The sequence below is a fragment of the Muntiacus reevesi genome, chromosome 19 (genome assembly GCF_963930625.1).
Source record: "Muntiacus reevesi chromosome 19, mMunRee1.1, whole genome shotgun sequence".
In the NCBI taxonomy this organism is placed as follows: Eukaryota; Metazoa; Chordata; class Mammalia; order Artiodactyla; family Cervidae; genus Muntiacus; species Muntiacus reevesi.
The window spans coordinates 23,558,966-23,584,390 of NC_089267.1; positions in this window are offsets into that span (position 1 = coordinate 23,558,966).

Below are 25,425 nucleotides of genomic sequence, written 5' to 3' on the forward strand. Positions count from 1 at the left end.
GGAGATGGAGCTGGAGTTGCTGGGCCAGCGCCAGGTGTGAACGGGTGCTTCTTCTCTCCAGTAGCTGTCGCTGCCTTATTTAGGACAGGGGCAGGTACCAAGTCGCTGGAGCAGAGGCCCTGGGAGCCAGGTCCGAGCTGGCTCTCCCCACTCCCAGCACTGGCAGCCTCACCAGAGGGTAGCAGTGCTGGGGCAACGCTGGGAATATGGGTGCTCAGCATGGATCATGGAGCAGGCTGTGGAGGCTGGGTCACAGAGAGAGATTGGGCTGCTTCTGATACACTGCCTGTGTTAGCATCAGTAATGCTCCCCCCACTATGCTCGGATATCCCTTGAGTCTGAGCTGCGCTTGTCTCATGGTCAAGGTCTCTCCTCAGTGGCAACAGACCTCACCCCAGTGTGGAGCTGCGTTGTGAAGCAAGTGAGCCTAGAGCAGTTGCTCTGCTTAGGCTGGGGGCACACTGGGGCCGTTGCGGGAAACTGGCCATCGATGCTTACAGTTTTAATCCACCCTCTCCATCGTGCTCAGGGTGCAAGCAAGCTTGTGTGCACTTTCCACGGGTGAGTCCAGGCTTCCCATAGCTCTCCCGTTAGTCCCTCCAGTCCTCCAACCAGTCAAGGGAACTGTCTTCCCAATGTCAGAACCCAAGGTTGGGGTGCCCAATATGTGGCTCTAACTGCTCACTCCCCAGGATGGGTCTCTGCCCATGCAATCTCGCTTCTCTTCTGAGTACCCTCCCAGGGCACTGATCACTTCTCTTCCATTCCAATCAAATTCTGTGTGGATCTTTAACAGCCTTGGCCATACAGGAGTCTTTCTGCCAGTCTCCTGTCAGTTTTCAGTGAGAACCCTTCCACATGGAGATGTATTTTTGATATGTTCATGGAAGGAAATGAGTTTTGCATCCTCCTACTCCCACCATCTTGACCTCACTGTAATCTTTCAGTTTCTCAGTTTCCCATTTCTTTCAACAATGCTATGTAGTTTTTGTTTGTCCTACAATTCTTTTGTTAATTTATTCCAAAGCATTTTATTCTTTCAGATGCTACTATAAATATATTTTTTCTTTCTTCAAACATTATAGTAATTCATTCTCTGTTATGATCCCTCCTTTTGTGTCCCTTGCACAGCTTATATCTGCATTGCATGTTTGATAGGTTTATTATTCACCTTGCCAGTGGGGAAGAGAATTTCCATGAATGGATGAATAACTTGCTGTGTCTCTTGGTGTGTAGTCCCAAACAATGATGCTTCCTAATAAAGAAATATTCATTATTTAATCTTCAATAATTTAATTTAATAAATTAAAATAATTTAACATTCAATAATTTCATTATTCAATATTTAATTTGTTAAAGCTTTGTATTTCTTTCTTTAAAACATACTCTTTCCTTTTAACTAATTAATCATTAAATGAGTTAATATACCCCTGGATAATTAAGAGTTGGACATACTACTTTTGTGCAAGTTTCCAAGTATTCTTTGCTTTATCCAGTACAAAATGGGAAACAAAATGACTATATATATAAAAAGATAGTAAAATATTTGAAGCTTATATTTGAAGCTAAGTTGAAGTCATTTGAGCACTGGCAAGCTCTCAATAAAAAAAACTTAGGATTTTCTGGGATGAAGTAACAAGAGAGATATTTTCAAACCCAATAGCTTTCATTTTTCTTAACATAAGACTCATACTGATCTAAAGAGTAAATCCATCTTTTTTATAACAGAAAGAGAGAAACTAGACAAAGCAAGTATAATATAGAAGGAATGAGTAGGAAACAAGTTAAAGAATTCAAAATTTAGATAGTAAAGTTCATCTAGGGAAAATACTAAAGAAATTATGAATTTTTAACCTTGAAAAGATTCAGAGTTGATTATCTAATTGCTTTAAATATATTAAACCAAAGGTAATAATCTGTACTTCCTCTCCACTGGGAGATAAGCTGGCAACAAAATTATATTTCAGAAAAAAAAAAGTTATTTTAGATAAAAAGGCTATATTGACTATTAAATGATTAGAACAGAAAATATATTATACAAAAGTTTTAAAATGCTTTCTAGTGAGGACCAGAATAACATAGTAAATGGACATCATATTTCTCATGGGTGGCTTACGTAGTTGTGATAAGTTTCAAGTAAGAAACTAGCACCTTTCTCTACTTTTGAGGTTCCCCAAATCATCTGCATTATACTGTTAGCCTTCAACTAGTGGTTAAATTTTTAAAGGGTAAGTTCAGTTCAGTTCAGTTCAGTCGCTCAGTCATGTCTGACTTTTAAAGGGTAAAATAACCCCAAATTCAGCAATCAGAGTAATTACTAAGTAAAAAAGAAAGCAATCACACACACAAGCCTCTATATATGGCACTTTATTTCCACATTTGGTAATTCATTTAGTTATAAAAATAGACCTCATTGGAAAGTAGGTAAGAATAATTTTTTATAATATATGTTAGTATTCCAAAAATATTTTTATACAGCAATTCCTCCTGTGTCTAATGTGTTTAGTTGTAGTAGCCATGGAAAAACCTCAAGAAGTATTAGATTTTGCAGATTCAGCACATTTTAACTTTAGAATCAAAAGAGCAGCCAAGAATCTGATTTCCTACCCTAGAAGGTAGAGCTGAACAAAGCATTTGGAGATAAATAGCAGAAAAATCACTTCTCTAATACATGACTTCATAGCACTACTGTTCTACCCAGAAGAAGTTGAACAATCTGTGTTATATGATACTAATTGAACAGATGATTATTTGGGCTGCATAATTATCAAAGGAAAAACACACAGGTGTACAGCCACTGAGTCTTATTTTGGTTATTAGCAATTTTATTGTCGATAAGTATCTAAGATGATTGTTAATGGACAAAACCATAACGTGTCTTAATTTGCAAAATGTTCAGAGGAATTCAGTTACATTAAAAATTTAAAAACTGAATATTCACAAGAATGAAGTTGGATTCTTACCAACTTACTGTACACAGAATTAACTTAAAATGAATCAAACATCTAAATGTAAGCCATAGGCTATAAAACTCTTAAAAGAAAACACAGAGCAAAACCTTACAAAATTGAATTTGGCAGTGACTTCTTGGATATGTCACCAAAGGTCATCAACAAGAGAAAAAATGGACATGTTGGATTTCATGAAAACATTTAAAATGTGTACATCAAACGATAGAATCAACTGACTAAAAGGGGAGCCTCAGATAAAGAATCGCAGAGAAAAGATTCCTTACTGCTGAGCGACCTCTCCACTAAATAAGGTGTAGAAATGGTGAATAAGCACATGAAAAAATGCTCAACATTAATAATAATTAGGGAAATGCAAATGAAAACTACAATGAGATACCACCTCACACCCATTAGGATTACTACTACCAAAAAAATCAGAAAATAAATATTAGTGAGGATCTGGAGAAATTAAAACCCTTGTGTATATCTGGTAGGACTGTAAAATGTTATAGCTGTATAAAAAAGTACAGCTGTTCCTCAAAAAATCAAAAATAAAAATACCATATCAAGCAGTTCCACTTTGCGTATATACCCAAAAGAACAAAAATCAAGGTCTCAAAGAAATAATGGTACATCCATGTGCATAGCATCATTATTCAGCTAAAATGTGGAAGTCACCCAATTCTCCACTGACAGGAGAACAGATAGGGAAAATTCAGTATAAACATATAATGGAATACTATTCAGACTTTTAAAAAAGGAAATTCTGACATATGCTACAACACAAATAAAACGTGAGGACATTACGCTAAGTGAATTAAAACAGGCAAAGACAAATATTGTATGATGTTATTTATATGTGGAATAATAACAAAAAGGACACATACTGTATAATCCCATTTATATGAGGTACTTCAGTTCAGTTGAGTCACTGAGTCATGTCCAACTCTTTGTGACCCCATGGACTGCAACATGCCAGGATTCCCTGTCCATCACCAACCCCCGGAGCCTACTCAAACTCAGGTCCATCCACTTGGTGATGCCATCCAACCATCTCATCCTCTGTCGTCCCCTTCTCCTCCCACCTTCACTCTTTGCCAGCATCAGGGTCTTTTCCAATGAGTCAGTTCTTTGCATCAGGTGGCCAAAATATTGGAATTTCACTTCAGCATCAGTCCTTCCAATGAATATTCAGGACTGATTTCCTTTAGGATGGACCAGTTTGATCTCCTTGCAGACCAAGGGACTCTCAAGAGTCTTCTCCAACACCACAGTTCAAAAGCATCGATTCTTTAGCACTCAGCTTTCTTTATAGTCCAACTCTTACATCCATACATAACTACTGGAAAAACCATAGCCTTGACTAGACGGATATTTGTTGGCAAAGTAATGTCTCTGCTTTTTAATATGCTGTCTAGATTGGTCATAGCTTTTCTTCCAAGGAGCAAGCGTCTTAATTTCATGGCTATAAGTCACCATCTGCAGTGATTTTGGAGCTCCAAAAATTAAAGTATCTCACTGTTTCCATTGTTTCCCCATCTATTTGCCATGAAGTGACAGGACCAGATGCCATGATCTTAGTTTTTTGAATGTTGAGTTTTAAGCCAGATTTTTCACTCTCCTCTTTCACTTCCATCAAGAGGCTCTTTAGTTCTTCACTTTCTGCCATAAGAGTGGTATCATCTGTGTATCTGAGATTATTGGTATTTCTCAATGCAATCTTGATTCCAGCTTGTGCTTCATCTAGCCCAGGGTTTCTCATGATGTACTCTGCATATAAGTTAAATAAGCAGGGTGATAATATACAGCCTTGACGTACTCCTTTCCCAATTTGGAACAAGACTGCTGTTCCATATCCAGTTCTAACTGTTGCTTCTTGACCTACATACAGATTTCTCAGGAGACAGGTCAGGTGGTCTGTTATTCCCATCTCTTGAAGAATTTTCCACAGTTTGTAGTGATCTACACAGTCAAAGGCTTTGGCATAGTCAATAAAGCAAAAGTAGATGTTTTTCTGGAACTCTCTTGCTTTTTTGGTGATCCAGTGGATGTTGGCAATTTGATCTCTGGTTCCTCTGCCTTTCCCAAATCCAGCTTGAACTTCTGGAAGTTGATGGTTCACAGTACTGTTGAAGCCTGATTTGGAGAATTTTGAGCATTATGTTGCTAGCGTGTGAGATGAGTATAATTATGCGGTACTTTGAACATTCTTTGGCATTGTCTTTCTTTGGGATTGGAATGAAAACTGACCTTTTCAGTCCCGTGGCTACTGCTGAGCTTTCCAGATTTGCTGGCATATTGACTGCAGCACTTTCACAGTGTCATCTTTTAGGATTTGAAATAGCTCAACAGGAATTCCATCACCTCCACTAGCTTTGTTCACAGTGATGCTTCCTAAGGCCTACTTGATTTTGCATTCCAGGATGTCTGACTCTAGGTGAGTGATGACATTTTTGTGGTTACTTAGATCATGAAGATCTTTTTTGTATAGTTCTTCTGTGTATTCTTGCCACTTTTTCTGCTTCTGCTTCTGTTTCTTCTGCTTCTGTTAGGTCCATACCATTTCTGTCCTTTATTGTGTCCATCTTTGCATGAAATGTCCCCTTGATATCTCTAATTTTCTTGAAGAGATCTCTAGTCTTTCCCATTCTATTGTTTTCCTCTATTTCTTTGCACTGATCACTAAGGAAGGTTTTCTTATCTCTCCTTGCTATTCTTTGGAACTCTGCATTCAAATGGGTATATCTTTCCTTTTCTTCTTTGCCTTTCACTTCTCTTCTTTTCTCAGCTATTTGTAAGGCCTCCTCAGACAGCCATTTTGCCTTTTTGCATTTCTTTTTCTTGGGGATGGTCTTGATCACTGCCTCCTGTACAATGTTAGAATAGTCAAAATCATAGAGACAGAAAGTAGAATGGTGCTTGCTGGGTCTGGGGGAAAAGGAAATAAAAACACTGTTTGATGGGTATAGAGGTTCAGTTTTACAAGATGAAAATAGTTAATGAAGATGGATGGCAGTGATGGTTATGCATTATGTATGTATTTAATACCACTGAATTATACACTTAAAAATTGTTAAGGTGGTAAATTTTGTGTTACGTGTATTTTACCACAATAAAAATAAACTGCAAAAACCAAAGTATCTAAAAAAGAGAGAGGAGAACAATCAGGCTGCATTGCGGAAAATGGATCACAAGAAGGCAAGAACTGTCAAGGTAAACAAATTTTGATTTGCTAGAGTGGGATATTACAGAACTCAAAATCTTAAGCCATGAAGATAATTGGCATAAGTTTACATACACAAAGCTCCATTGCTCTCGCAATGTAAACTAGTTTGAGTAGATTGCATGAGGCTGAGTTTCAGAGAGAAAAGAGAAATGTACCCTCCTCTTCAGAGACTGAAACGGAGGGAGAAGTGGTGGACAAGAGACTCTCTAGAAATGGCTTTGGGGAATCTATGCCTGGTTTACTCAATGAAGACTCAGGAGGTAGAAACCTCATGGAAAAGTTTCCCTTTTAATAAAGGAAAAAAGTATGGCTTCAGCAACATTTAAAAAGTTTAACCAGCCCCATCTGCTAGCGTCTCCCATGTGATCCCACACTGCAATGTCATGGCAGCAGCAGAGATAGCTGGAAATTATCCTGTGTTGGAAGGAAGCTGGAAGCAGTCTTGGCTCCTATCAGTTAGAGACTGACAGGTAAAATGTAGCAAATGCACACACAGGTATCATGCTACAGTTAAAAGAAACAGATCAGTAAACAAAGCTGCAAAGATGAATCTTAAGATGCTAGGGTTTAGAGAACCTCAGATAGAATGAGATCTACAAGCTTATCATTCATATACTAATCCACTCCCTTCATAATTATCAAACATATGGAAATTCTTTGAATGCTTGTTTTTCCAACTATTCATTAAACAAATATTTAAGCCCCTGTTACATACCTGCCCCTGGGCTATGTGCAGGCTAGTCAGCATTGAATAAGGCATATGCATGCCCTCAAGAAGCTTAAAATCTACTAGCAGAGGCAGAGAAGTATATTGTCAATCACAATGCAATTGAGTAATTATTAACCTTTATTTATTCTCCTTACCTTTTTCATGTTTTTCCAGGTAACATGTCAGTTTCATAAATGACACAAAGAAATTTCACACTTAGGAGGCACCACAAGAGTGCCTAAGAATTCAAATGGCTATCATAGCCTTTAAGTATGTCAGCCAAGTGAGCAATGTCTTATAAATTACCTCTTAGACAGCTGAAACTCATTAGTTGTCTTGGGCAGTCCCATGAAAAATGCCCTCCACCCAAACATGAACAACAGTAGGTCCTGACCTTAGTCAGAAAACAGACAACCAAACGTCCTGTGTGCTATCCATCTGTGGCATTCACTACGACAACAAGAACCACTTCAAAAAACAATATGTGGCATTTGATAAAATAGAAGGTGCTGGAGGGAAGAGGCCATCAGTTCAGTGAAATTAGATCCAGCTGCAAGCCACTCAGGCCAGGGCTATCTGTAAATCGCTTTTCCCCCTGCCCTGTACATTACCTAACAATCCACTACAGATCACGAGAGCGCAGCCAAAAGCCATATGTTTGGCATCATGTGGAAGGCATCTGGTATTTTTTAAGATACAACTAAAAACGTTGAAAACACAATAAAACAGCTGTCATTCACTTAATGCTTGTGCTTATATCTCAGCTCGTGGATGGTTTTATGACAAATAAACAGTTGTATAAAGTCTCAGTTTAGCCACCTTCCTTTATATATTTCTTTCCTTGGTGAATTACACTTTCATCTTTCCTTTTGGCTTTGTCCAAGTGTACTTTTATGTAATGCATGTGTGCTACTGTAGAAGGTGAAACATTGCTGCCATAAGCAGAATGAAACTGCCTTTGAAGGTAGCTTCAGCCAAGTCATCTACATGACAATAAATATTATTTACACTCAATTTCTTTTTACAAAAAGTCAGGATGGGTCTGGATAATATGTTTCATAATGTCTAGAATTCGGGTTTATATTGGAGTAGTAAGAATGAAACAAATGTGGTTAGCACTTGGGAAAGAGTACCTGGGCAATTTGGAGGGCCCCTCTAAATGATATATGAACTACCATTCCAGATCAAGTCTACCCTCTTATTTGAAAACTCATCAGGCATTCTGACAAGTATACCTGTTGATAATTGGTAGCCCCAAAATAGTTTAGGTAAATCTTGGAAGAGTTGTAAGCCTCTTACTTATTGATTTAGGAAGACACTTAACTCCTTGCTTGAACAAATTAATGACACTGACTAATTCACTTCTTTGCATCTGTCCATACAGTAATGCTGTTAGCTCTAAAACTCTCAGATAGGGACCTGTTAGCTTTCTCAATTTGGATGCTCATTAAGGAGAGCATACTAATTGCCTTTAAAAACATTTAATATGTTACATCATATGGTGAAACTGTTAAAAGTTATTAGGACAGGTTTTTAATTTTAGTCAGAAAACCAAAGTTTAAAAATAGAAACGCTCTTCTGTAAAATTTGTATGTAATTTCCAAAATCAAAATACACTGAGTATTAAGGTATGCAAAATCAAGGTACAACACATTTAAATTTGATTCTTCTAACCACTTTTTCATACTCAGACATTTTTTCACTGTCATTTATTTGGAGGAGTTGCCAAGATGTGGCCTGGTCTGGGGGATACACAGATTTCATGTCCCAAAAAGATCCTGGTAGTGTTCACTGAGAGCTAGTACCAAATCAAAAAAAAAAACAAAAAACAACAATTAGGAGTTTTTAGCAGAAAGTAGAAAGGTTTAGAATATACTTATATGGATAAAAACTGGAAAGCAATTTTATTAGTTATTTAACTCATAACTAAAATTAAGTGATCATACTTTGGATTTATCCTTTTGTTAAGACACTGAGTTCTTAGCTTGCGCATGCGTGCCCAGTTTCTACAGCTGTGTTCGTCTCTTTGTGACCTCATGGACCATAGCCCACCAGGCTCCTCTGTCCACAGGATTTCTCCAGCAAGAATTCTGGAATGGGTTGCCATGCCCTCCTCCAGGGGATCTTCCTGATCCAGGGAATCTGCATCTCCTGCATTGCAGGTGGATTCTATACTGTTGAGCTACCAGGGAAGCCTCCTTAGCTGTGTTTCTCTAAATCTCTAAATATATCACTGAATCATTTTTTAAAAAGATGTAATTTATCTACAGTAAATTGTAAGTAAGTGTTTAATTAGTGGTCATGTTTAATAGTGTTATTACATAGATTACATTCCAAAAGTTTGGCTTCATTCAAGTGGAGAATGTCATTTCAAATCTTGTTGCTTCTCAGCTTTGTGCTTTACACACTTCATCTACATGCCAACCATAGTGCTTATCAAGATGCACCATAATGACTATTAATAGCCTATTAATTCTTCAAGATGATGTGTCAAGGCCATGTCTTATTCATCTCTGTGACCCTAGAATTGACTTTGAAGAAGCTGACTAGGGGAAATAAAAGTACTGAATGAAAGAATAAATTATTTGATAATAAAGGGAAAAGCCAGTCAGTTTGGGGATTGTTTCTCTGATGTACACTGTCCAGCTACCCAATCTATTAAAAAATATAAACACTAATCTGTTTAAGGGCTTCCCAGGTGGCTCATACTTAAGAATCTACCTGCCAATGCAGGAGACACAAGAGATGCAGGTACGATCCCTGGATCAGCCAGATCCCTTGGAGGAGGAAATGGCAACCCACTCTAATATTCTTGCCTGGAAAATTCCATGGACAGAGGAGGCTGGTGGGCTTGCAGTCCATAGCATCACAAAGAGCTGGATATGACTGAACAACTGAGCACACACGCACACAATCTGTTTAAGGCTTTTGCCTACCTGAAGCATAAGACCATTAAAATGGCAGAAAATAGTACACAGGAATATGTGTAAACTCACTGACACAGTATACAAGAATGGATCCAAAGAAATGGACCAAAAATAAAAATTTTTTTAAAGTTCAAAAAAAACAGAGAGTGAAAAAGTTGGCTTAAAACTCAATATTCAGAAAACTAAGATCATGACATCTAGTCTCATCACTTCATGGCAAATAGATGGGAAACAGTAAGAGTGTATTTTCCTGGGCTCCAAAATCACTGCAGATGATGACTGCACCCATGAAATTAAAAAAGACGCTTGCTCCTTTGAAGAAAAGTTATGACCAACCTAGGCAGCATATTAAAAAACACAGACATTACTTTGCTAACAAAAGTCTGTATAGTCAAAGCTTTGGTTTTTCCAGTAGTCATGTATGGACGTTAGAGTTAGACTATGAAAAAAGCTGAGCGCTGAAGAATTGATGCTTTTGAACTGTGGTGTTGGAGAAGACATTTGAGAGTCCCTTGGACTGCAAGGAGACTCAACCAGTCAATCCTAAAGGAAATCAGTCCTGAATATTCATTGGAAGGCCTGATGCTGAAGCTGAAACTTCAATACTTTGGCCACCTGATGCGAAGAACTGACTCATTGGAAAAGACCCTGATGCTAAGAAAGAAGGAAGGCGGGAGGAGAAGGGGACGGCAGAGGATGAGATGGTTGGATGGCATCACCAACTCAATAGACATGAGTTGAGTAAGCTCTGGGAGTTGGTGATGGACAGGGAAGCCTGGCGTGCTGCAGTCCATGGTGTTGCAGAGTCCGGCATGACTGAGCAACTGAACTGAACTGAGGTGATCCCTGACCTAGGGATGGAACATGTGTCTCCTGCATTACAGGTGAATTCCTCACCACTGAGCCACAGGGGAAGCTCCCAAATCACTTTTACCTTTAATATAATTCTATATTTCAAAAGAATGTATTTATACTACAATTTCTTGATTTATAATGTTTACATATTATCAATTAAATTTCCGGTTATATAGAAGTTTATTAGGTTATTTACAAGACTAAGTCTTCACCTCCTTCTTCCCAATATGGGAAGTGGATACAATGATCATGATGATCATGGCAGGGGCGGGGGGCGGGGGGCGGAGATGGAGAGGAGCATGTAGTGCTTTGCTGTCACTTTAGTTGTGCCCGACTCTTTGTGACCCCATGGAGCATAACCCGCCAGGCTCCTCTGTCCATGGGATTCCCCAGGCAAGACTACTGGAGTGGTTGCCCTTCCCTCCTCCAGGGGATCTCCCCGACCCAGGGACTGAACCTACATCTACTGCAGCTCCTGCACTGTAGACAGATTCTTGCTGCTGAGCCATCAGGGAAGCCAGAGTATGTAGTAGATGGTACCAAATGCAGTACTTAGAGGAGATGCCAAATTTAAATCTTGGCCAACTTCCCATCAATACAAAGAATGAATCAGAGGGAAAGATCCTGGGGCAAAATCAGCAGAATAGAGCCTGGGAAGCTCAGTCAAGAGAAAAGATTAGAAGTGAAACTGTGAGCGGGGGGAGATGATGGGGAGAAGGGGGTGCAGACAGACAGACAAATTTTCTACACCCACAATAACCCCTGGCAACCCTTACAGAGATTAGAACTGGACATGAGAAAACCACTAGAAAAACTGCAGTAAAAAGTACAGTAAGTTTTTTTTCTTATATCATTTCAATTTTGAAGTAATTTATGGAAAATAATATGTTGGAAACACTGTAAAGTCTGTCACCAAATAACCAGCTATCCCGGTGAATGCTAACATTTGGGAGCCCTGAGGCAAGAGCAAGAATAAAAATGGAAGCCAACACACTATATTCTATACATTTAAAAGTTATAAATCTAGTCAACTTTTAAATAGAATATACTGTCTGTTTACACTGACAAATGCAATTCATAACAGAGAGATAATGTACAAAGCTATGTTTTTTTATATATAAGTGAAAGAAAAGTAATGGATAATTAAATTTAATAGTTTTCTGTGATTGTGGGTTTTATTCTGTCTGCCCTCTGAAGGATAAGAGGCTTATGGAAGCTTCCTGTTGGGAGAGACTGACTGTGGGAGAAACTGGGTCAGGTTCTGATGGGCAGGGCCATGCTCAGTAAATCTTTAATCCAATTTTGTGTTCATGGGCGGGGATTGTTTGACCTGAGACTAAACTATGGTGGAAGTAATGAAGATAATGGCGACCTTCTTCAAAAGGCCCAATGCACCCATGGGACCACAGCCTTGCCTAACTCAGAAACTATGAGCCATGCGGGGTAGGGCCACTCAAGACAACGGGTCAGGGTGGAGAGTTCTGACAACACGTGGTCCACTGGAAAAGGGAATGGCAAACCACTTCAGTATTATTCCCTTGAGAACCCCATGAACAGTATGAAAAGGCAAAAATATAGGACACTAAAAATGAACTCCCCAGGTTGGTAGGTGCCCAATATACTACTGGAGAAGAGTGAAGAAATAACTCCAGAAAGAATGAAAAGATGGAGCCAAAGCAAAAACAACGCAAGTTGTAGATGTGACTGGTGATGGAAATAAAGTCTGATGCTGTAAAGAACAATATTTCGTAGGAACCTGGAATGTTAGGTCCACGAACCAAGGTAAATGAGAAGCAGTCAAATAGTGAAAATCAACATTTTAGGAATCAGTGAACTAAAATGGACTGGAATGGGCATATTTAATTCAGATGACCATTATATCTACTACTTTGAGCAAGAATTCCTTAGAAAAAATGGAGTAGCCCTCATAGCCAACAGAAGAGCCTAAAATGTAGTTTTTGGGTACAATCTCAAAAATAACAGAATGATCTCTGTTTCCAAGGCAAGCCATTCAATATCATAGTAATCGAAGTCTATACACCTACCAGTAATGCTGAAGGTGAAGTTGAATGGTTCTATGAAGACCTACAAGACATTCTAGAACTAACACCCAATAAAGATGTCCCTTTCATCACAGGGGAATGGAATGCAAAAGTAGGAAGTCAAGAGATACCTGGAGTACCAGGTAAGTTTGGTCTTGGAGTACAAAATGAAGCAGTACAAAGGCTACCAGAGTTTTGCCAAGAGAACCCACTGGTCACAGCAAACACCCTCTTCCAACAGCAAAAGAGAACACTCTAAACATGGACATCACCAGATAGTCAATATTGAAATAAGACTGATTTTATTCTTTGCAGACAAAGATGGAGAAACTCTATAGAGTTAGCAAAAACAAGACCAGGAGCTGACTGTGGCTCAGGTCATGAACTCCTTATTGCAAAATTCAGACTTGAAGAAAGTAGGGAAAACCACTAGACCACTCAGGTATGACCTAAATCAAGTCCCTTATGATTATACAGTGGAAGTGGCAAAATGATTCAAGGGATGAGAGCTGATAGACAGAGTGCTTGAAGAACTATGGACGAAGGTTCAGACATTGTACAGGAGGCAGGGATCAAGACCATCCCCAAGCAAAAGAAATGCAAAAAGGCAAAATGGTTGTCTGAGGAGGCAAATAGCTGAGAAAATAGTTGAGAAAGAAGAGAAGCAAAAGGTGAAGAAGAAAAGGAAAGATATTCCCATTTGAATGCAGAGTTCCAAAGAATAGCAAGGAGAGATTTTAAAAAACCTTTCCTCAGTGATCAGTGCAAAGAAACAGAGGAAAACAATAGAATGGGAAAGATTAAAGATCTCTTTAAGATAATTAGAGATACCAAGGGAACATTTCAAGCAACGATGGGCACAATAAGGGACAGAAATGGTATGGACCTAGCAGAAGCAGAAGATATTCAGAAGAGGTGGCAACAATACACAGAACTATACAAAAAAGATATTCATGACCTATGTAACCATGATGGTGTGATCACTTACCTAGAACCAGACATCCTGGATGTGAAATCAAGTGGGCGTTAGGAAGCATCACTAGAAAAAAGCTACTGGAGGTGATGGAATTCTAGTTGAGCTATTTCAAAAGATGATACTGTGAAAGTGCTGCACTCAATATGCCAGCAAATTTGGAAAACTCAGCAGAGGTCACAGGACTGGAAAGTTTCATTCCAATTCCAAAGAAAGGCAGTGCCAAAGAATGTTCAAAGTACTACACAATTGCACTCATTGCACACACTAGCAAAGTAATGCTCAAAATTCTCCAAGTCAAACTTTGAACTTCCAGATGTTCAAGCTGGATTTAGAAAAGGCAGAGGAACCAGAGATCAAATTGCCAACATCCGCTGGATCATCAAAAAAGCAAGAGAATACCAGAAAAACATATACTTCTGTTTTATTGATTACGCCAAAGCTTTTCACTGTGTAGATCACAACAGATTGCAGGCAGTTCTTCAAGATATGGGAATACCAGGCTGTCTTACCTGCCGCCTGAGAAATCTGTATGCAGGTCAAGAAGCAACAGTTAGAACCAGACATGGAACAACAGACTGGTTTGAAATTGGGAAAGGAGTAAGTCAAGGCTATATATTGTCACCCAGCTTATTTAATTTACATGCAGAGTACATCATGCAAAATGCCAGGGTGGATGAAGCACAAGCTGGAATCAAGATTGCTGGAAGAAATATCAATAACTTCAGATACACAGATGACACCACCCTTATGGCAGAAAGCGAAGAACTAAAGAGCCTCTTGATGCAAGTGAAAGAGGAGAGTGAAAAAACTGGCTTAAAACTCAATATTCAGAAAACTAAGATCATGGCAACCGGTCCCATCACTTCATGGCAAATAGATAGGGAAACAGTGGAAACAGTGAGAGAATTTATTTTCTTGGGCTCCATAATCACTACAGATGGTGAGTACAGTCATAAAATTAAAAGACGCTTGCTCCTTGAAAGAAAAGCTATGGCCAACCTAGACTGCATATTAAAAAGCAGAGATGTTACTTTGCTGACAAAAGTCCATCTAGTCAAAGCTATGTTTTCCAGTAGTCATGTATGGGTGTGAGAATTGAACCATAAGGAAAGGTGAGTGCCAAAGAATTGATGGTTTTAAACTATGGTGTTGGAGATAACTCTTGAGAGTCCCTTGGTGTGCAAGCAGATCAAACCAGTCAATCCTAAAGGAAATCAGTCCTGAACGTTCATTGGAAGAATTGATGCTGAAGCTGAAACTCTAATACTTTAGCCATCTGATATGAAGAACTGACTCCTTGGAAACGACCCTGATGCTGGAAACATTGAAGGCAGGAGGAGAAAGGGATGACAGAGGATAAGATGGTTGGATGACATCACCAACTCAATGGACATGAGTTTAAGCTAACTCCGGGAGTTGGTGATGGACAGTGAAACCTGGCGAGCTGCGGTCCTTGGGATCGCAAAGAGTCGGACTCAACTGACTGAACTAAATTTAATAAGTATTATAATTGTGTAAGTGGTCTGTGGATGGACTAAGTAATAAAATAAACAAATCCATAAATCATTAATTTTTTAAATAATCATTTTTCTTACCTTAATTTCAGCAAAGCCACTATTAAAACAATGTGTTGTGGAGGCCACTGTTTGTTTACCCTGAATACTAGTTGCACCATACTTGGTGTATAATAGAAGCTTAATAAATACTTATTAAATAAGGAAAAATTTTGTGCCTACTACACATTATGTGATGAGGGCTTCCCTCATAGCTCTATTGGTAAAGAATCTGCCTGCAATGCAGGAGGCCCTTTTTGATTCCTGGGTTGGGAAGATTCTCTGGGGAAGGGAATCGAAACCCTGGAGAATCACATGGACAGAGGAGCCTGGCAGGCTACAGTCCATGGGATCACAAGAGCTGGACACAACTTAGTGACTAAACCACCACTACCACATATTATGTGATGTGTTAGCCTTAGGACAGGGAGTGCTTCCTGCCCATGACCTCACAGAGACACCTAAAACATGATTCACATGCCAGAGTAGGATTTATCAACCTCTCCAGTCCTTTGAGTGACTTCTGTGACAGCTCAACCTAAAGCAGACTGAACCCGTCTGCCATGACCAGCATTAGAGACCACAGCAGGGCCACTGCCCATCACTGAGCTCAATGGTGGCTTTCTGGATTAAATCAGTACCAGATCCGAGGTCTCATCATTTCTATTCGATACACAGTTTGAAAGCAACCCAGTGAATCTGGGAGAACGGTTTCAGTACTGTGACAGCCTTATTTCAGCTTCAGAGTGGAGTTTGGCTCCTTTTCTCCCCCTGCTCCCAAATTTAAATCAACTGTCAGTCTCTGTTCCAAATTGGAGTTGTGCCACAAGCATTTCCCCTGGCAATGAGTCATTTCACCCTTATCTTTAGGGGTTGGTGGCACAACCCATGAACTCAAACTGGAGGGTGGGTCATTTGAAACTAGATTCAGTTCATCAGCTGCCAAGACCTGATTTAAATATTTAAATCCATCTATCCAAATTTCAGACAATTTATAGGGACTTTATAAAAAGAAACAGAGAAATAAAGATTGTTACAATAAAATGAAACACATTTTTGGAAAATGCCTACTTTTATAACTGTCAAAAATTATAGTTTTCATGGAATTATACTGTAATTCTTTTGATTTTTCTTTCTCCAGAATAATCACACTTAGCCAGACTGCCAGCCCAGGTAATTACATGAGTATGTCGATTCATTTAATGTCAGCATGGAGCTCTTACCAATTACGAGTAAATAATGTATTTGTACAACTGGAAGTGATTTGCAACAAATTTGACTTATCAAGCAATACTGAGTTTAGCACTGATAAATATTAGTAAAATGTTGGATGGAATTCAGACCACATTGGTTGGAATAAATCAGTGTAGGTTTAAGGGGAAGCAGAACAGCATATAAAAATCAAAAGCATTAAATTCACCTAAAAGGCCAATCTGACAGCACTGGGGGCCAGTATCTTTTCTTCATTCCTAAAGTACATATAATGTAGACCTCAGGCTCAAGTATTAGCAAAATCTCCTCCAGTGTTCTTCTGATAAATTTACCCATTTTCCATGAAGGAACATCTTACAAAGAGAAAAAGGCAAAGTCTTAACCTCATAATTTTAAGGGTTACTCTTAAAACTTTTCAACAAAAGAATTGTTTCATGGGATTATGGGAACCTCTACCTCCAGTTTCATGCATTTGGGCCTCCTTAGAGACAGTCTATTACCTGTATAATCCACGTCCTTCCCAGAGAGGGCTTGGTACCAAGCTGGTGTGCTGCTATGCTTAGCGAGTAGATTTATTAGTTACTATAACTGATTCATTTTACAGCATTACAATTTTTGTCAATCTCAATAAATAACAATTAACACATAATTAGCAATCAGCATAAAAATGCCAGATGCGTGTGTGCTTCAGTTGTGTCTGACTCTCTGCAACCCTATGGACTGCAGCCCATCAGGTCCCTCTGTCCATGGGATTCTCCAGGCAAAAATACTGGAGTGGATTGCCATGCCCTCCTCCAGGGGATCTTCCCAACCCAGGGATCGAAACCAAGTCTCTTATGTCTCAGGCACTGGCAGGCAGGTTCTGTTGTTCACTAGCAACAGCTGGGAAGCCCAAAAAGACCAGATACTGAAGTACCAATTATTTATCTACCAAAAAGAAAACGCTTCCTGAGATGTAACAACGTATCAATAGAAAATAAAATGTTTATTTCTTCTCCATTTAAAACCAGGTCAAAATTCTTTAAGTTTCAATATAAAATGTATTTTCATTTATAACACTAGCAGCTAACCTCTCCTGCTTCTTCTTTATTCACTTGCTTATCCACGAACTTCTTCATCAAGAATCTATAATGGATTTCCTCTTCCTCCAAGGAGTGCAGCTATGGGTATCAGGAAAAATATTTTCAAATTGTCACAGAAATATGTCTGACATTATGCATTCTATGTATCTTATTGTGTGCACACAGCTCTGATTCTCTTCTGGACTTTAGTTCATACTATCAACATAAGATTAATAGCTCTTCCCTGTTTTATGCACCCAATGTGCATTTGGCAATTTATCACAGCGAGAATGAGTCCTGAAGCACTATGATAAAATATCTCACCATCATAGCTTTACTTTATTCAGGACTAGAATGTTTAAACTCAGTACATTATTTTCGTTTTGTTTCCATCTGTAGTGGTTGAAATAAATGTAATGTTAGAAAGAAACTCAAGGGACATTTTAACTTTAATGGCCTTTGTATTCAGAGTTATAACTAAGTGTAAAACTACTAAAATGAAGTTGGTGTGCCATGGTTTTATGGTACTATAACAATTACCTGGGAATTGCATCCATGCTGAGAAACTCCACAAGTGATCAATCATTGTGGACTCTGCAGCAGAAAAGCACTAACTCATAAAAAATTGTATCTATGTACAGAGTCACTAGGAGTCAGATGACAAATGCTGACATGGCAAGAAATACAGAAGAACCAGAAATAATGGCACTTAACATTCATGCATACTCAACTCCTACCTTCATTCCAGCAGCTTAACAATTGGAAGCATTTTGGTGGAAAAGTTTGTTTTCTTTGAAACAAAGGAAGAGATCACTTGTAGCACTCAGGCCTTAAGAGTGTTGGGTACAGCCAAGGCTGTAGCTAATTTGGGGTTTCAGAGATGGAAGAGCACCCCCTGGTTATTTCATACCACTTCCCCCTTTGAAGGAGTTCTTAAGCAAATGTTTACCTTGTCATCATGTGTAACTTGGGCAATATGTTCTGAGTATTATAGGGTTATGTGCTCCCCACTGTGGGTTATTCACAAAATTTCCTGAAGTTGTGTAAAGCAAGTCACTGTGAAGGTTCTCCAAGGTTCTGGTTGACTTATGTTTGGAATAAGTCTTTTGTTGTTATTTGCTTTCTGACAGAGGAACTGGAAATTGTCTGGACTTTGGAACTGACTTTGTAATGTTTGGATAGTGCTCTTGAAGTGTGTAGTGTGTTAGCAAATTGTTTACTTATGCAAAACAAGACAAAAGGTGGATTTAAAGTACATTTAGGTGTGCTTTTGAGAAAAGTTTCTAACAGTACTAATTTTGTGGTACAACAGACTCACACTGGCTAAAAAAATCTGGCAATGTACTTAAATATCACTTTCTGCAACCTGAGTTTAGCAACACTGTGGAAACTGTTAGTAGGTTTGTTTCTCCCTTCCTCCCCATCTTCACTTATTAAAAAAGGATAGCTTACTTAAGAACCACATCTTGAAAATTAAGTAGACAGTGACCCTGCTACTATGTTTTACCAGAGATTAAAGTATTTTCAATAGCAGCAACTCAAACCTACCTCGATTCTGTAGCAAATAATTCTGGACTGTTTCCTTTACAAGAGGAAGCTGGGGGGTAGATAAACTGATGCATATATAAAGTGGTGAGCAGTTAATCGGAGAATGCATGTTTCCATAAAAGGATGCGCTCTTTACCTTAAATTGTATCTCTGTAATTATTCATATAACTTTAGTTGAAGGAAAGCAATATAATGTGATACTCTTCCTGAATAAAGGCCTGGGTCAAAGGACTCTCCTGCTCTCCCCAATTCACACATCCCCCTTTCTGCACACAAGTAGGAAAAAAGACCCTGCATTCTTTTATCATTCTCCCCAAATTCTAAAATTTAAAGATAAAATTTAATTAAATAATGTTATTTAATTGACATACTGCTGAGTTCCTTCACCTATAAAAATAGAACATCACCTTTACCTAAAGATATGTGCACACAGACTGAACTGCACATACAGAATAAATTAATCATGCGGCAGTTTTACCAAAATGAGAACCAGTGTACCATCTGTAGCCCCATCCCAGACACACAGAAGCCCAAGGATGCTCCCATTGGCACAAGGCATCTGTGTTCTTCCCACCTTCTCTCCTTTTATTAATCAATGGTACTTTACTTATCTTGGGGAACATTTTTCTGCTGGCAGTTCCCAAGTTAATGAAAAGTATTACACACTCTTCAGTTTGCCTTTAGGGAATATTTAAGTGTTTTAATAATATAGCTAGGAACATGATTTGTATGGCAGCATGCGTGCATGCTCAGCTGTGTCCAACTCTTTGAGACCCCCCATTGACTGTAGCCCGCCAGGCTCCTCTGTCCATGGAATTTTCCCAGCAAGAATCCTGGAATGAATTGCAATTTCCTACTTCAGGGGATAGAACCCACATCTCTTGCATTGGCAGGCAGATGCTTTACTACTGCACCACCTGGGAAGCACTTGTACGGCAAAATTAGCCACAGAAATTCCAACAGTGGTTATTTCTGAGAAATGCCCTGTCCCAGAACTTCAGTTGCAGTAACTGCTCTGGTTGTGCTCTCTTAACTGTCCTGGCCCTTGCCTTGTCAACTCTATTACTGTTCATAGGAGATCTAATTGGCTGATCTAACTCCCAACATTAATGACAGGAATGACAAGAGAAGCTATTTCTAATGTAGTATTATATAAAACAAAATGCAGATGGAATCCCAGGCCAGGAATATGTTGACCTTGAAAGATGCCCATCCTGTCTCAGAAGGAAGGTGTGCTTCCTGGTATACTTGTATGCCTATGTCCTGAGATCTGGTCTGGGAGATGAAAGATGAAAGTCACTAAGTATAAATACACACACACACACACACACACACACACACACACACACACAAGGATACATGGTTATCAGCTTGGGTAGACTAGAAAATCCTTCCTCTTCTGTAGCAAATTTTTATTTCCATTCATGTATTCACTTAGCCATTCCTAGCACCAAGTAAAACTCATAAGCACAGCCATATCAGAACTGGGTATCTCAGTCAGTTTCAGCTACAGGACATGTATGCTGTGTTTACTGATAGCTTCCTATTAGAAGCCACTGCAATTTGAGACCTCTCCAGAGTCAGTCAAGGACACAGTGAGAACTAGTTCTACACACCCCTGTATAGGACAGAAAAACCAGATCTGAGTATTTTAATTTCCTAGACTGGATAAGTTAGAAAAGACTGGACTCTTCATCTGCCTCCTCAAAAGGATAAAAAATTAGTCTCATCAGTGAATAGGAATAAGGCAGCCTATGTAAGGCTTGCATAAAGCTAAAGTAGTGATGAGTAAGACAAAAGGGAAAAATCAGAAACAAATGATATGAAAAAAAAAAAAAAAACAGGAGAGGAATATGGGCAAGAAACAACAGAGGAAGTAAAGTAGGAGAGAAAAGAGGGCTGGAAAAGGCATGAGATGCTGTGAGGCCCAAGACAGGCACTCACTAACTGGTTGAGAGGAAAGGGGAAATATGTGGAGAGCAAAAACGGGATGGACAAAGTGGTGAGGGGCAGAGAGCATCCAACATCTCACCAATTCCCTACTCCTATCTAACGCAGGTGGCTATCATCTCTGTTGACTATTGTAACAGCTTCCTGACATCCTCCTGGCCCTTGCTCCTCTACACTTTCTCTTCCATCAAGAATCAGAAATAAAAGCTAAATTATAGTCATGTCACTTCCCTGCTCAAAACATTCCAATATCTTCCCTCCTCACTCAGAATAAATTTCAAAGTCCATATTGTGGCCTCAGATGCCACACGTTATCTGTTCTAACTTACCTCTTCTTCTGCATGCTACAGCAAGGCTAATATGCTGTTCATTAGAATACATTAGGTTTATTTTCTTCTTCAGGGCTTTTGTGCTCCAACCAGATCTCAAGGCTGAATCCTTCTCATAATACAGGTCACAGTTCAAAAGCCATCTTGACTTGTTTCTAACTCATGCATGGAACTCAATAAATGCCTGAACGAATGTGAATTATGAAAGCTTCAGCACAGCATTAACTTTGAAAAACCTAGGGAACAAATAAGACTTGGTCACTGGGAATGTTTGTTTCTCCAGATTGTTTAGGAATATCTTGTAGAAGAGATTAATTTATGTTCATCCCCCGGTGGTTCAGCTGGTAAAGAATCTGTCTGCATTGTGGGAGACCTGGGTTCAATCCCTGGGTTGGGAAGATTCTCTGGAGAAGGTCAAGGCTACCCACTCCAGTATTCTGGCCTGGAGAATTCCATGGACTGTCACATTCCATAGGGTCACAAAGAGTCAGATACGACTGAGCGACTTTCACTTCATATCACAGAAATAGTGTCAATGTATGGAAATAACAGGAACATTCCAGACAAATAAAGAACTTCCTAAAAATGAGAACAGTTTACACATCATTGCATTTCCTCAGTATTGAACAATTTTCATATAGCAAATAGTCAACAAAAGTGTTGAATGAATGAATGGAATTATTATATGCCTGAAGCTAATTTTGTTATTCAAATTTCAAAATGGCAGCAGTTTTAATAATTTGCTTTACTAAGAATTCATATAAGACTCATTTCACCATGTACATAACTATATTAAGGTCAAGACTTATTTGCTCTCAGGAGATCTGTATTGTCGGCTGTCTGAGCTATCAGGTCTCACCTCAGTCCTAATGAATACAAGCACAGTTGCCATGAATCTGCACTCTACCAAACTTAATCATCCAAGAGGCAAAATTCCCAAGCCATGTCTACACATGTCTTTCTTTACTTGTCCTGCATTCAAGTGGCATGATGCATTAGACTGGCATTGTCCAGCTGCCTGAATAAAATCTCAACTCTTAAAAAGAAAAAATTCTCCCAAATCAAATTTTGCCATCTCATTTCTAAGTTCAAAATGGTTCAACTTTTAAGTTACTGGCTTTCCTGTTTTTAAATATACTCCATATGTAGAGTTGCATCAGGCTTTTAAAACCATTTACTTTCTGTGCATCTTCACCAGTCCTTTCTATATCAATTGAAATAGGCAATGTTAGTTCTGATGGCTATTATTTTGGGCCAATTTTTTTTATTAGAGTCCTTATTAACTTAAAGACTTTGTTTTTCCACCTGTGTACCTTTGCAAATGCTATCCTTCTTGAGAATCCGGTAACTCCCTCTGCTCCCAGCTTCCCTGATATCTCCTCCATGCCTCTTTTTAACTCAGGAAAAAGCCTAAGCTAATCTTTAGGGATTTCCTTAGTCACTCAAATTCAGAGAATCCTCCATTTCTTAGAATTCCTAGAGCAAGGCCTAGACCACAAATCAGGCAGTGCGCTGTCTAATCTCCAAAGATGGGCCTTCAAAAATACCTGTTACCTATGTGCTCTTCCTCACATTGAGTTTATTCCCCTACCACAGCAAAGAATGCTCTTGTGACTGCCTTGACCAATGGAAAGGGGGTTAAAATGGATATCCTGGTACTTTTGATCCAAGTGCATTTAAGAGTACTAAAAATGTCTACTTCCTGATTCTTGGAGCCTTAATCCATGATTTAAAGCAACCCCGTTGGATAGAGGCCACATGAAGATGTTCTAGAGGATGAGACATTATGGAAGAGAGAATCAACTTGGAAGAGACCCGAGGCCCAGATACATGAGTGAAAAAGTCATCTTGGATATCCCAGCCCAATTATCATCTGACTGCAATGGTATGAGACTTCAAGTGAAACCAGCAGAAGAACAGCCCAGCTGAGCTCCAGTCAATCCAAAGAATCAAAAGAAACAATAAAAGCACCATTGTCTCAAGCCATTAAGTTTTAGGGTTATTTGTCAAACAGCAATAACCAGAACAGGCAATCTAGGCTGTTAGTAGCATAGATATTTATGGGTGGAATTGCATTAAATATTGGTTAACTATCCTGTGTCATGAGCTATTCCCTGTGTTATTTGCTCAAACTGTATACTTCTTAAGGATAAAGAATATGTTTTAATTGTTTTTATGCCCCTAACTCTCCAGCATAGTGCCCTAAAAATATCAGCTGCTGAAATAATACTAACTTGTCCACAGACTACTTTAGAGACCCATCTAATTTATTTTGGCTCTTGGAAGTCTTAGAATAAAGCCAGTTTTGTTACAAAATCATTTCCTTACATACATAAAAATCTTTGAGGACTATATAATTTACAAGATTTCAGAATCCAAAAACACTCATTTATATCTTGCACCTTTATTGTTTTTCATATGTGAAGAAACATTGTTTACATAGTTATTCAACTATAAGAAAATATAATTACTTTGAGGCCTCCCCTAGAAACCAAAAAGAAAACTGACTCAGCTGCATCTAGAAATAAAGTAACATTTAAAATTCCAAATGACTAACAGTAACATTTTATTTTATTACTCAGGGGTATAGAATCTATATTACTGGTAATATCCCAAAACACTTTAGAAGACTTATGTAACAATGAAATGATTGCATTTCCAGAAAGACACTTACCAAGTTTATTGCTGGTTCTTTCTGCACTTCTTCAGTGATTCAGTCTTTTGGCTAGACATTTTAACTTCTTCTGCATCGCTGGAAACTTGTCCAAAATGTATTTCAAATAACCACATACATTCAGAGCCTCATTCTTAAAACTTATAGGAATATTTCACCAATTCAGTGATCTCACTAACTAAATATCTTTGGCTATACAATTCCACACCTACATCACATATCATTTGGGGAACAGGGTGTACTAGGTATCCTGATAATCTATCTGGCTATGTTTATTTCCTGGTATTGAATTGTTTTAAATACACCAGTCATTTAAAGTGAAGATTACTTTATCTGGGATCACAGATAATATTAGAAAGCAAGAGGATAAAATGACACACAATTTTGCAAATATAATTTAAGATGTTGAACATTAAAACTATAAATATGAAAATAAAATGTTTTATTTAAACATGCTTGAAACCACATATTTATGTATTATTTTTCATATTCATAAATTGGTCCTCCAATTACAAATATTTTCCAGATCTTCTCACTAGTAAAATCTGTATTTCCTCTGGCCACACAGTCTGAGAAAGCAATAAGATCAAAGAGAGTAACAAATATCCTGATTCTGCATTCAATGGCTGAAGAACTCCAGCCTAATATGTTGAGGCTTTAAACGTAATGATTTTAGTATATATCTTTTGTAGAATCAGTGGGTTCTACAAAACAGCTCTTCTGCCAGAGACACATATCTAATATATGCTTTTCCTTTCTTTAATGACAGAACCTTGACTATGTTCAGAGAAAGTGCCAAAAACACTGAAATACTTATGAATAAAATTTAACCAAGGATGTAAAAGACCTGAATGCTGAAAAACTATGAGAAAGAAATTGAAGACACAAACAAATGGAAACAGATATCATGTTCTTGGATTTGAAGAAGCAATTTTGTCAAAATGTTCATACTCAAATCAATGTACACATTCATTGCAATCCCTATCAGAAGTCCATCAGCATTTTTCACAAAAAAATAATAAACTCTCCTAAAATTTCTATGGAACTGCAAAAGACCCGCGAAAGTCAAAGCAATCCTAAGATGATTTTTTTTTTTTTGGAAGCTTTGTTTAGAAGAACAAAGCTGGAGGCATAATATTTCCTGGTTTCAAGCTATATTACAAAGCTATAGTAATCAAAATCGTATGGTACAGGCATTAAAAAAAGACACATAGACCAGGAGAACAGAGGAGAGAGTCCAGATATAATCCCATGCATATAGGACCAACTCATTTTTAAAATATTTATTTGGCTGCCTCGGGTCCTGGTTGTGGCACCGGAGATCTTCACTCATCACGCAGGATCTTTCAGTGCAGTATGCAGGCTCAGCTGTTCTGTGATGTGTGGGATCTTAGTTCCCAAACCAGAGATCA